Here is an 11601-nt window from a genome sequence, read left to right as displayed (position 1 = left end):
ATTATTTTAAGTTAAGCAAGTTGATTTTTATTTAACCATAACAAGAAAACTCCTAAGGTTACGCTGAAAGGAAATTCAGGTGTCTGCTGTCCTCGTAGAAGAAAGAAATACTAAAGATAGACATAAAAAATATATTCATGAATTATGAATTGTATAAATTGTCCATTGTGATATTTAACATCTCTTCATTAAATTCTATATTGCTCATACCCTTCTTTCAACAGAGACATTAAATTATCAAGAACTTTGAAGACATACAATAATATATAGTAAATATTTAAAGCACCCATTAGCAAATCAAAGGAGAAAGAAACATGTTTTATAAAACATTACCTTTGACTTATTTTCTTTTTTTAATATTTATTTTTTTAGTTTTAGGTGGACACAATATCTTTGTTTTATTTTTATGTGGTGCTGAGGATTAAACCCAGTGCCTCACAAGTGCTAGAAGAGCACTCTACCACTTGAGCCCCAGCTCCAGCCCTTGACTTACTTTCTTGATTTTTTATGTTTGTTGGAACAAATTGTGATCTTAAATTTAACTTTTCAAAATCACTCTTTCTGGGTTCAGATTCAATTTTGAAATAGATACATGTGAAAGACATAAAAAACAAATTTAAATTAAAAGAATCAGAAAATTTACAAAATGAATCTAAAAAACAAATTTGGAAAATATATGAAGTCCCAGTTATATAAATTTAGATATTAAACTAATACAATTATAATAAAAAATATAAAAGATTGAGCAGGAGCTGAAAATACTAATGTTAATCATTTGAAACAGAGGGAACAAGAATCCCACTGTTGTGATAGGATTAAGGGCAGTCCAAGGACAATCACTCTCCACAAGCTAACTAACCTTTTCAGAAAACTATGCTGCAAATTAGTCCCATGAGAAATTGAGGGCATTGCAGATCTGAATTATCATGGTGGGATACAGAGTTAGGGAGAGTCCACATACCAGAATGGTCAACCAGATAGGATCACAGCATTTATGTACTGTAGACAGAATGTCCCTTCTCTAAATTTAACTGGTCTGTTCCTTTAAATTTTTGTATTTTATTTTAAGTGCTTATTTAATATCACTGGGAAATACCTCTATAATTGTGTGGTGCTCTAGTGAGAATGGGCATCATCCTGTCTCTACCTGAGATGGGAATGGGTCAAGTGTCCCACCCTGAGAATGATGCTGGCTCTACAAACATCTCTCAACTTACAAGAGGGTTATGTCCTAATAAATTCATAGTGAAATGAAAATACTGTAAGTAAAAAATGCATTCAAGGCCTTGGTGATGGGTAGAAGCTGGAAGATTTTCAAAATGTATGCTGGAAAACTGCTGATGTTGCCACGAAGGGTCTCACCCTTTTTAACTGAGCTGGTGACAGCACTGTATCCCACCTGTCCATGCACTCTGGGTCTGTGGTGGGAGTGGCAGACTTGGTGCTTTTCTGAATTGCTTCTGGGCCCTTCTTCTCTTGCTTGAAGAATAGAGTATGTTTTACCCATGTTTATAGCAGCAAAATTCACAAGAGCTAAACTATGAAACTAGCCTAGGTGTCCATCAATGAACGAATGGATAAAGAAAATATGATGTGTACAAACAATAGAGTCAGTCATTCAGCCATAAATAAAAATGAAATTATAGCATTTGCAGGAAAATGGATGAAAGTTAGGACCATTATGTTAAGGGAAATAAGTGAAACTCATATGTTTCTCTCATTTGTGGAAACTATAGAGAAAAAAGAAAAATGAGAGTCGGTGTGTATCTCCTAAATATCAAAGGGAAATCAGTAGAGGAAAGAGATCAAAGGGTGGGAGGTGAGGGAAGCACTGGGGAGTGATACTGACTAAATTATATTGTTATGTTGTATGCATGTATGAATATGCAACAACAAATCCCATCAATATGTACATTATAATGCACCAATAAAAAATTGGAAAAAAAAGAATAGTGCATGTTTGCAGCTGAGTATCTATACAGATGTCTCTCAACTTACGAGAGGGTTATGTCATAGTATCTATGCTGCAAACAGCTCTACACTCTGGCCCTGGAGGGTCTGGGAATTTTATCAGACATTAAAAAAATTTTTAAAAAACAGTCAAAAATTTTTATTTTTTCCCCATTTTCTCTTGTCACAGCTGATAGTTTTTTTCTGCTTTATAATTTCATCTTTACTCTTGACTTCTGTTGATATCTAATTAGGTCCATGTTTGTTCATAACCACATCATCTTATTATCCAATGGTCAGTCTACCACAAACTAAGTGTTCTTTTCTAAATGTGCTTTTTCACATTTGAAAAAGAGGAGGGGACAAGAAACTTTTCCAAATATTTTATTATTCCTTTTTGCTTAATTCTATCTTAAATTCATTATCTCTTCTTGTGTTTTACTGTATGGGTCAAGAGAACCAACCACACTTAAAAATTTCTCCATCTAAATACACAATTTTATTGTTCACAAGCTCTACATTCCACAAAATACTAGAACAAACACAATTCAGCCAAGTTCTCTGCCACTATTCGTAACAAGCACCACCATATAATTTCAAAAGTTGAAAGTAATTTACTGTTTTTTTTTTCTCTTCTCACATTTGGTTTGTTGTTTTCTTGCCTTAAAAATTAAAATGAAATATATAACTAATTTTATTTCCTTTCCTTTGTAATCAAACAGTTTTTTCTGCCCTTAGAATTAAGTGATTTTTTATCATAGCTTTAGCATCTTGGTGACCCTTTTAATCTGAAAATTCAACTCTGTCTTTAAAAGAAGAGCATTTTTTTTCTAATATTTCTTGGATCATTCATTAACCATCTATTTTCCTCTCTTCTGATTCATGTATTCAGTATATACACATTTACATATTGAGTACACTGAAACTGTGATACATGTCTCTTTTCAATTTGATAAGGTATTTTTTTGCAAGATTCTGCCTTGATTTAATCTCCTAAAGTATCTATCCACTTTTCATCTGTATTTTATTTTCAATTTCCCCATTTAGTTTGTGATAAAGGTTTATTTTTTAATCTCTTTTTTCTCTCTGATTATTTGTCCTTAAGACACATATTTTCTAAAGCTTTCTTCTGTTCTTCCCATTAAATTTGCTTCATGAGGAGTTACCTGTACTCAATGTTTGGCTCCATCTCCCTCCTTCAAATGAGTCTCTTTAAGTGACTTGTGATTTCTCTTTAGCCACTCTTTCCTGTGAGTGTGGATTCCTCTGGCACCTCTGAAGCTCAGTTATTTGGGACTCTAATTGGGCAGTAAGGTATTAAGAGCCTCATGTAATGAATCACTGGTCACACAGGGGTCATCTAGGATCTCTTGATGAAGAAAATGAGAAATGAAGAAGTCTACAGCAATGGTTCTCAAACCACTAGCTGTATATTAGAATTACTCAGAGGGCTTTGAAAAACACACAGACTAACAGTTCATGATCTCAAGGGTTGGGGGACTGGGTACATTTTTAAAAAGCTCTCAAGTGATTCTAATGAGCATCTACTATGAGAAGCCCTTCCCTAGATTCCCCAGTTTCTTAACTGTATGGGCTAATGGGAATCCTCTTCCAGCTCCTCAGAGAAGAGAACATGTTCAATGAGTACTGAAATTCTCTCTAAAGAGAGCTGGAGGAGGTAAAGCCCTTCACTTCCCAGAATCCTTGAGGAGCCTTAAAGGAACCTGTGCCCATGTAACTGAGGAACTCTGTTGGTCATAGCAAGTTAGGCATAAATCTCTCACATAAGTGCTCCACTTTTTTCACACTTCCTGTTCCCACCCTATTCCATTTAACTATTAAATCACATGTTATCAAAGATATATCAAAGATATCAAATTTTTTTGCCTTAATTATCAAGAATATAAGCAATAATAAATATTGGCAAGGATGTGGGGAAAAAAAGGCACACTCATACATTGTTGGTGGGACTGCAGATTGGTGCAACCACTCTGGAAAGCAGTATGGAGATTCCTCAGAAAACCTGGAATGGAACCACCATTTGACCCACCTATCCTACTCCTGGGTTTATACCCACCGTATTTAAAATCAGGATACTACAGTGACACAGACACATCAATGTTTATAGCAGCTCAATTCACAATACCTAAACTATGGAACCAACCTAGATGCCCTTCAACAGATGAATGGATAAAGAAAATGTGGTACATATACACAATAGAATATTATTCAGCCTTAAAGAAAAATGAAATTTTCAGGTAAATGGATGGAACTAGAGAATATCATGCTAAGTGAAATAAGCCAATGCCCCCAAACCAAAAGCCGAATGTTTTCTCTGATAAGTGGATGCTGATCCATGGTGGGGGTGGGGTAAGGAAGAATGAAGGAACTTTGGACTGTGAAGAGGGGAAAAGGTGGGGCTGTGGGAATTGGAAGGACGGTAGAATGAGACAGACTTTATTATCCTCTACACATGTATGATTACACTGCTGGTGTGACTCTGCACCATGTACAGCCAGAAGAATGACAAGTTATGCTCCATTTGAGTACAATATGGCAAAATGCATTTGACTGTCATGTATAACTAATTAGTACAAATTAAAAAACAAAAATAAAAAAAAAATCCTAATCTACTCCCCAATTTTCCCTTCAATAAAGTTAGGACCTAAAAGGAGTATTATCAAAAAACAAAAGAAATTTTTATGTTTTTCATAATTCAAAAATATTAATTTCTTCAGAAATACCCAAATATTATAAAAAAGCATAAAATATTAAAAAAGAAAAGTTTGCCTTCTTTTTTTTTTTTTTTTGTTCACAAAGTAAAAGATGTTTTATTGCAAGCATGCAAGAGCGTGGTGAAAACTTTAACAAAGGTTTTTTTGTTTTTGTTTGTTTTTTTTTTTTTTTAGACTTTCTTAATGCCCCCAGATCCAGGATGTCTACTGTAAATCATAGCTTACAAAGAAAACATAGTATTTGGTATGAACTAAGTCAGTGACTTGCTTCAAAACGGAAATCATGTCCATCCAAAATTGGGTTTAAGGTAAAACTACCTGACGATATTGGCGAGGATCCTGCAGTTTGGATTGCTTGCCAGGTTTGTCCAGGCTTCTGGGTCTATTCTTGGAACTCATAGGGACAGGCATCCTGCTCGTCTGTGGGGTCCCACCGGAGCCCTTCTTCTCCTTGGGTGGCACTGTGGCGCCTGGCCTAGTGTCTTTAGCGTGACTGTCAGCCCGGGACTGCTCAGCATGACTGTTTGAATTTACTTCCATAAAGGAACACTTCTGGAATGCCTGGAGTTCTGCCATTATTTTGTCTCCTTCTTCTTCTTCTTCTTCCTCATCTTTCAAGGAGGACGCAGTGACTGGTGGAGGGGATGGGGCCCAGGCTGAAGCAGGCTCTTCTGCTGTACATTTTGTGGCTCTTGTCTGTGGGCTTGAACCAACATCTTCACCGCTGGCCTTGGTAGTGATGATCTCCTTCCTGCCAGTGTAGACCACATCACCAGATCTCGTGGTAGTGAGCCCTGATCCAGGCAGGTAACTTCTCCGAGGAGGTGGAGGAGGGGGATGGGGTGACTTCCCCCCCAGCTTGTCCAAGTCTGGTTCTGAATTTGGTGAGTCTTCTGAGAGTTCCCCCTTGTCCACGGGGGCATCTCCCTTTGGCAATGGGGCCGAGGCTGGTGGCATCTCCAGGTTTGGAAATGACTTCATGATGTTGGCCTGAGCTTCTTCCAGGAGCTTCTCAAACTCTTTCCCATTATAATGGTCCAGATTTTGCCTTTTCTCTTCCCATTTCCTTTCTGCTTTCTCAATGGACACTGCCCTGTTCTTGGCACTCACACTGTGGATTTCCTCAGTGAACAAGCTCTGCATGGTGGAACCATTCGTGGGTGTCTGAGGGGACTGTGGGGCTGGAGCTGACTGCGGTGCAGAGGTTACTTCCTGTGTGACTGCAGGAGGGTTGGCTGTGTGGGTACCAGTCCCGACAGGCAAGTTCTGGGCAGGGTTCAGCAGGGCCAGGGAGTGCTGGGAGGGCTGGATGACCACAGGAGAGCTCTGTGCGTGGTGAACGGTCATGCCAGACAAAGGCACCACTTCCGACTTCACATCGCCAGGGACTCCCGTGCCATGGAAGGGCTGACTGGGGCAATGGGCTGCTTCCTCCTGGTTCTTCAAGACTTCGGCGGCTGTGGCCTTTTCCATAGCGACATACTGTGCGGCTTGGGCTGCATCGGTGCTCTTCAGGAGCCCATCAGTGACATGTCTCCGCAGCATGGTCAGGATGTCTGTCATGCTGCGCACACGTTTTAGGAGACTGTCCAGCTTATGTGGCTCCTCCTTCAGAAACCGCATGGCCTCGACCTCTATGCGCAGGACGGCTCTCATCTTGTTTTGTAAGTTTGGAAATTCTCCTTTCAGGGTGGCTACTGCTTCTCCCACTTGTCTTAGGAGGAAAGCCCCATCTTCCACATCCTTGAGAGTAACCACTCGGCCAGCGGATGAAGAGTCCTTCTTCAAGTCTTCAACAAAGTCTTCCAACTCACATAACTTCTTGACAATCCTCTCCTCTTCATGGAGGTATTTTTGTCTCTCTTGCTCCACTAGGGTGCGCTGTCGCTGCACGGGATCCTCCAGCCTCTTCATTGTTTCCATAACTTTGCTGCTGATTTCCAGCTCAGCCTTCTTCATCATGGCCCTCAGCAGCTCCTGGTTCTGCAGCTGGAGCTGTCTCATCTGCTGGAGCTGGAGCTTGAGTTCGGCCACACTTCGCTTCATGTCCAGCAGGCTCATGTGGATGGCTGAGGCCCCTGTAGGCAGGGGCTGGCTGGGTGGCACCGTGGCCTCTTGGGCACCCAGAGTCTTCCCTCCGGAAATGTGGGGAGTTCCTGCACTTTCTGTGTGGTTCCTGTTGGCTGTCGTTTTCATCATTTTCTCGCTGGTCTCTCTGTCTTTGGGGATTGTAGCAGTGCTGTAGGCAAAAACTTGCTTCTCAACTAGAGGAGGGCCAAGGTCCACAATGCCAGATAATCCTGGAGTGTTCCTGGGCTTTTCAAAATATACCAAGGTGCCTGGTTCCTTTTTAAAGGACTGACGACTTGGCGAGGCCCGGTCTGGCTGCATGGTGTGAGGGGGGCCGTGAGCATTATGATGTGCGTGCATGTCTATCATCCTCAGGTCACTAACTCGGTGAGGAGAGGCAGGGGGTGTTTTGGAGCCCAGAGTGGGCAAATGGCTATCTGGATACTTCTTGATTTCTGTCTGCACAGTGATTGTTCCATGTGCATTTCCGCTTGCATGGAGGGGTTACAATAAGCACTCGCTGACCGAATCGCTGTGCGGTGATATGCAATGATGTGATCAGGGACGTCCAGAGGGTGCCCTCCGTGGGATGAGGCTATGCTCATCCTTCCCTCATGATAGAGGTAAGGGTCAGCATAGAAACCCTCATTTCTGTACATCGCGATGTTTTTGCTGCTCATGTCTTCATCAGGCTTGACATCTCTTCTTTCTAAGATGGCGCTTGGGCTTGGTGAGATGGATCTGGAGACCAGCAGGCTGGAAAGTCTGTCCCGGGGGATGGTGGCATTGTCAGGAACAACCATGGGGCGAGTGCCCCCATAAGGAATTCTGGATGGGGAGGGAGGCATGGAATGAGGCACAGGAGTGGATGGTGGAGAATTGGGAATTGCGTGGGGTGGATGAGCTGTGGATCCAGGTCGAGAGGCACCAGGGCCATCTCCTCTTGCATAAACAATTTCTCTCTGCATCCTCAGGTCTCCATTCACAGTTTTTGGTGTGTGACTGAATGCGTGTGAAGGATCCTTGTTGTACACTTTGAGGAGGGATCTGTCTTGAATGTTCCTTACATCATTTAATTCATAATAGACATTTCTGCTTTCATCTTTGATGTAAATGGCGACACTGGGCGACTCCAGCATTTTCATGGTGAGCTGCTGTGGAAAGGCACTTACAAAGAGAGCACGGATCGTGTCTGCACTTGTGATTTCATTCGGCATCCTGAGCTGCTTGGTTTCATCTCCGTACTGGAGATAGAGAACCCCCAGAGATCTTTCTTTCGTCTGGTTGGTTGACCTCACCACAGGAAGGCTTGCACGAGTTCAGCTGCCTCTGGAAAAAGGACTTGGCGCCTCCCCTTCAGACATGGCTTCCAAAGAATCACCGGACGTCTCTGATAAATGCTCGACTGGGTCACTCAAACTGGGAGGTTGAGGACTGTGAGACAGTTTGGGACTTCTTGTCTGGTCTCTCAGACTTTCTTGGTGGCCCATGATCGCTGTGGCATGATGGGGGTATTTCTGCTTTAGGTGTTCCAGGAAAGCTTCTCTCTTTCTATCCATCTCCGATGTTTGCATTCCCAGTATTTCTTTGGAACTTCGGGCCCCCCCTAGAGTGTGTCTCCTTGGGATGTTTCGGGAAGACTTGGAAACTGAAGTACGATTGCTTCCATTAGAAAGGCGCTCCTTGGTTCTGCAGCATTCTGCATCTTCTACTGATGTTACATGCAGATTGCTTTTTCCTTGTTCCTGCATCTGTCTGCTGTCTGCTGAGTAAGGAAGGCACGGCTCACATTTCTGGCTTTCGTTTTCCTCCATTGTCCCTGCCTGCGGCTCAGGCTCCGGGCTCTCTTGAAACTTCAGAGCGCAGTTCCGAAAAGTTTGCCTTCTGTAAACATGACTTAAGTGTATTTCCTTACTGTCTTATTTTTAAAGATTAGTATGTATGATTGTACATTGCAAAAACTAAGCTTTAATTTTATTGTTGTTGTGCTATTTTTTATGCCTACCATGTGTAGGCAATAAATTTTAAATTTTTCACATACATTAACATATTTAATTCTCATGAAGTCCCTATGGAATATATGTTATTACTATCCCCCCTGTAAAATAGGAAACCGAGGCATAGAGAAGTTATATAACTTGCCCTGCGTCGTAAAGCTAAAAGAAAGCAAAGCTAGTATACAAACCTGATGACGAGTCTGTAAACTTCACCATCTTAATCTTTAAACCAGGCTAATATCACTCAGATTACATGATGTCTATTGAACTAAGAGAACAATTTGGCTAATTAAAATTCACTAATGGGCTGGAGTAAAGCACAGTAGTAGACTGCCTTCCTAGCATGTGTAAGGCCCTTGGTTGGATTCCCAGTAGCACAAGGGGAAAACAAAAATCCACATAGACTGCAATTGTATCCTCTATTCATGTTGTTGTTGTTTTTTAATATTTTTTAAATTATCAATGGACCTCCATTTTACTCACTTATTTATATGTGGTGCTGAGAATCAAATCCAGCACCCCACATGTGTGAAGCAAACACTTTACCACTAAGCCACAACCCCAGCCCTCATATGTTTTTTAAAAATATTTTTTTAGATGTTGATGGACCTTATTTTATTCATTTAATTATATGGGGTGCTGAGAATAGAACCTAGTGCCTCACACATGCTAGGCCAATGCTCTACTACTGAGCCACAACTCCAGCCCCCTTTATTCATATTTAATTATTTTTCCATACATGAATTTCTCTTCTTGCTAAAAAAAAAATGAATCCACACAACATAACCATATATACTGTGTGTGTATCCACACATGATTTTTGTCCTTCCCCACGTTCGCTACTTCCATTCTATGAATTTTTTCCTATGAATAATTAAAATATTACATCTTAATAGGGACAGTTCTAAAAATGATTTTGAAGTTATTGGTTTATCTACCTAAAACAAAGTAGTAATGTAAGAAGTTTGCAATAAAATTAAATTACATAAACCATTGATATTTACTTGTGTTAGGAACAAACTGCTTTCTCTTAACTTACTGCTTCACAATGGGGACATGTTTTGATATTCTGGTAAATCACAAATTTAAAAAATCTGAATGAGCTGTATTTTGTGCTGCTATCAGAATGCTTACAAGCAAAACAATAGGTAGTAGTTACAGTTTTCCACATCATGTTTTATGTTAGATTGGGAGTTATTTATACAACTTTCTTCCAGATACCTCCACCTGAATTCCCCACAGGCATCTAAAACTTAACAGATCCAAAATAAATTCCAGCTCTTCTCACCTTAATCCTCCTACTCACCCAAGATAGAACTGCTTCTATCCACATATTCTCTACAAAGCACTATGATGCATGTACCTGGGCATCAAGCCCAGGTTTGAGGTCATCCTATTGAACTAGATGGTGATAAAGAGAATGGGCTCTGAAATCAGACTACTAGGCTTTAAATCCTTCCTCTTGCTAGTTGTGTGACATTGGAAGTTATTTAACCTAACACATGGATTTTTCATCGGTAAAACTGTAATTCCCACATTGGATTGTGACATAAAATAAATGAGATAAGAACAGTATCAACATTACCACCAATGTCCAGTTGACCTGGTTTGATTCTATTTCTTTATACTTCTTTTCAGGCTCTCTACATTTCTGATGCTTGGAAAAATTACAGAGCATTACACATGTACATAATGCTAGGAAAGACCAAGTATGGCATGATTAGGCTATCCATTGTTAAGTACACAAAGAAACTGCCTTATTTAGTTTTCTAGGCAGGCATTTTCTTGTAATATATTAATTAAAGTTTAAAATAAATCCTGACATTAATTTGGAGAAATGTCACTGACTAACTTTCTTTAAAATTCAGAATTGTGTCTGGGGATGTAGCTCGGTGGTAGTGTTTGCCTAGCATGTGAGAAGTACTGGGTTCCATTCCAAGCACTATGAAAAATAAAAAAAAGTATTTAAAAAAATAAATAAAAACAAAAATTCATAATTGAAATTACCATCTATGCTAGTGAAATATCGTAACAATATTTTATAAGATGGGAATCTTCAAATAGTTATCTAGTATATTTTAACTCATAATTGTTATAAAATATGCCATATGACAAAGTTTTCATGTTATATACATTGCATAATTTAATACAAATATAAAGCAATGCTTCCAACCTTCAAACTGAAAGTTTGAGGTCGTTATGATAGTCACTTTTTTGATTTTTTAACGTCACGTGACTTATCTTCCATGGTCTTTGATGCTGTCCTCGATGCGGATTGAAGGGTAGCACTACCCTCTTCAAATTCTGAATGATAATCAAATGTCAGGGGTAAAGTATTTTCTGTTCCTACATACTAAAGCTTGTTTTTCTGCAACAAAACCAAAGTGACAACAAATAATTACTTTTCCTAGAGGGAATATCCTGTTTGGATAGGACAAAAATTCATCTCACTTTACACACACACACACACACACACACACACACACACACAAAATGCATGTGGCAGGCAATATTGACAGAACATACAGTTTGAAAACTGGGGTCTTGTGCCCCAACTTTTATACCTTTGCTGTGTGATCTGAGCAAGCTCTTCCCACCTATAAAATGAGGGTACTGGACTAGATGACCACTTAGGCTCCCTTCTAACTCTAACATTCAGAATACAAGGAAAGACCTGCCTATGACATTTAGCAAAGACAATGTCTCTAAAGCAACTTGGAGAGACCCTGTCTGAAAATGAAAACTAAAAAGAGCTGGGGACGTGGGTTGGTGGAAAAGCACCTCTGGGCTCAATCCTCAAGACCAAAAAAAAAATCATTAAAATATAAAATATTTACACAGATGGACTG

General features: G+C 40.0%; 1 pseudogene across 1 annotated transcript; it reads right to left on the bottom strand.

Annotated features, from left to right (window-relative positions):
- Positions 1 to 4960: 4960 nt before the first annotated feature.
- On the bottom strand, positions 4961 to 8589 carry LOC143386346 (sickle tail protein homolog; annotated as a pseudogene). The gene is made up of 2 exons (XR_013089569.1): positions 5796 to 8589; positions 4961 to 5762 (listed from the first exon to the last, which is right to left on the bottom strand). The product of XR_013089569.1 is annotated as a sickle tail protein homolog (transcript).
- Positions 8590 to 11601: the final 3012 nt, after the last annotated feature.

The sequence above is a fragment of the Callospermophilus lateralis genome, unplaced genomic scaffold (genome assembly GCF_048772815.1).
Source record: "Callospermophilus lateralis isolate mCalLat2 unplaced genomic scaffold, mCalLat2.hap1 Scaffold_109, whole genome shotgun sequence".
Taxonomy (NCBI): domain Eukaryota; kingdom Metazoa; phylum Chordata; class Mammalia; order Rodentia; family Sciuridae; genus Callospermophilus; species Callospermophilus lateralis.
This window is presented reverse-complemented; position numbering and strand designations above follow the sequence as displayed.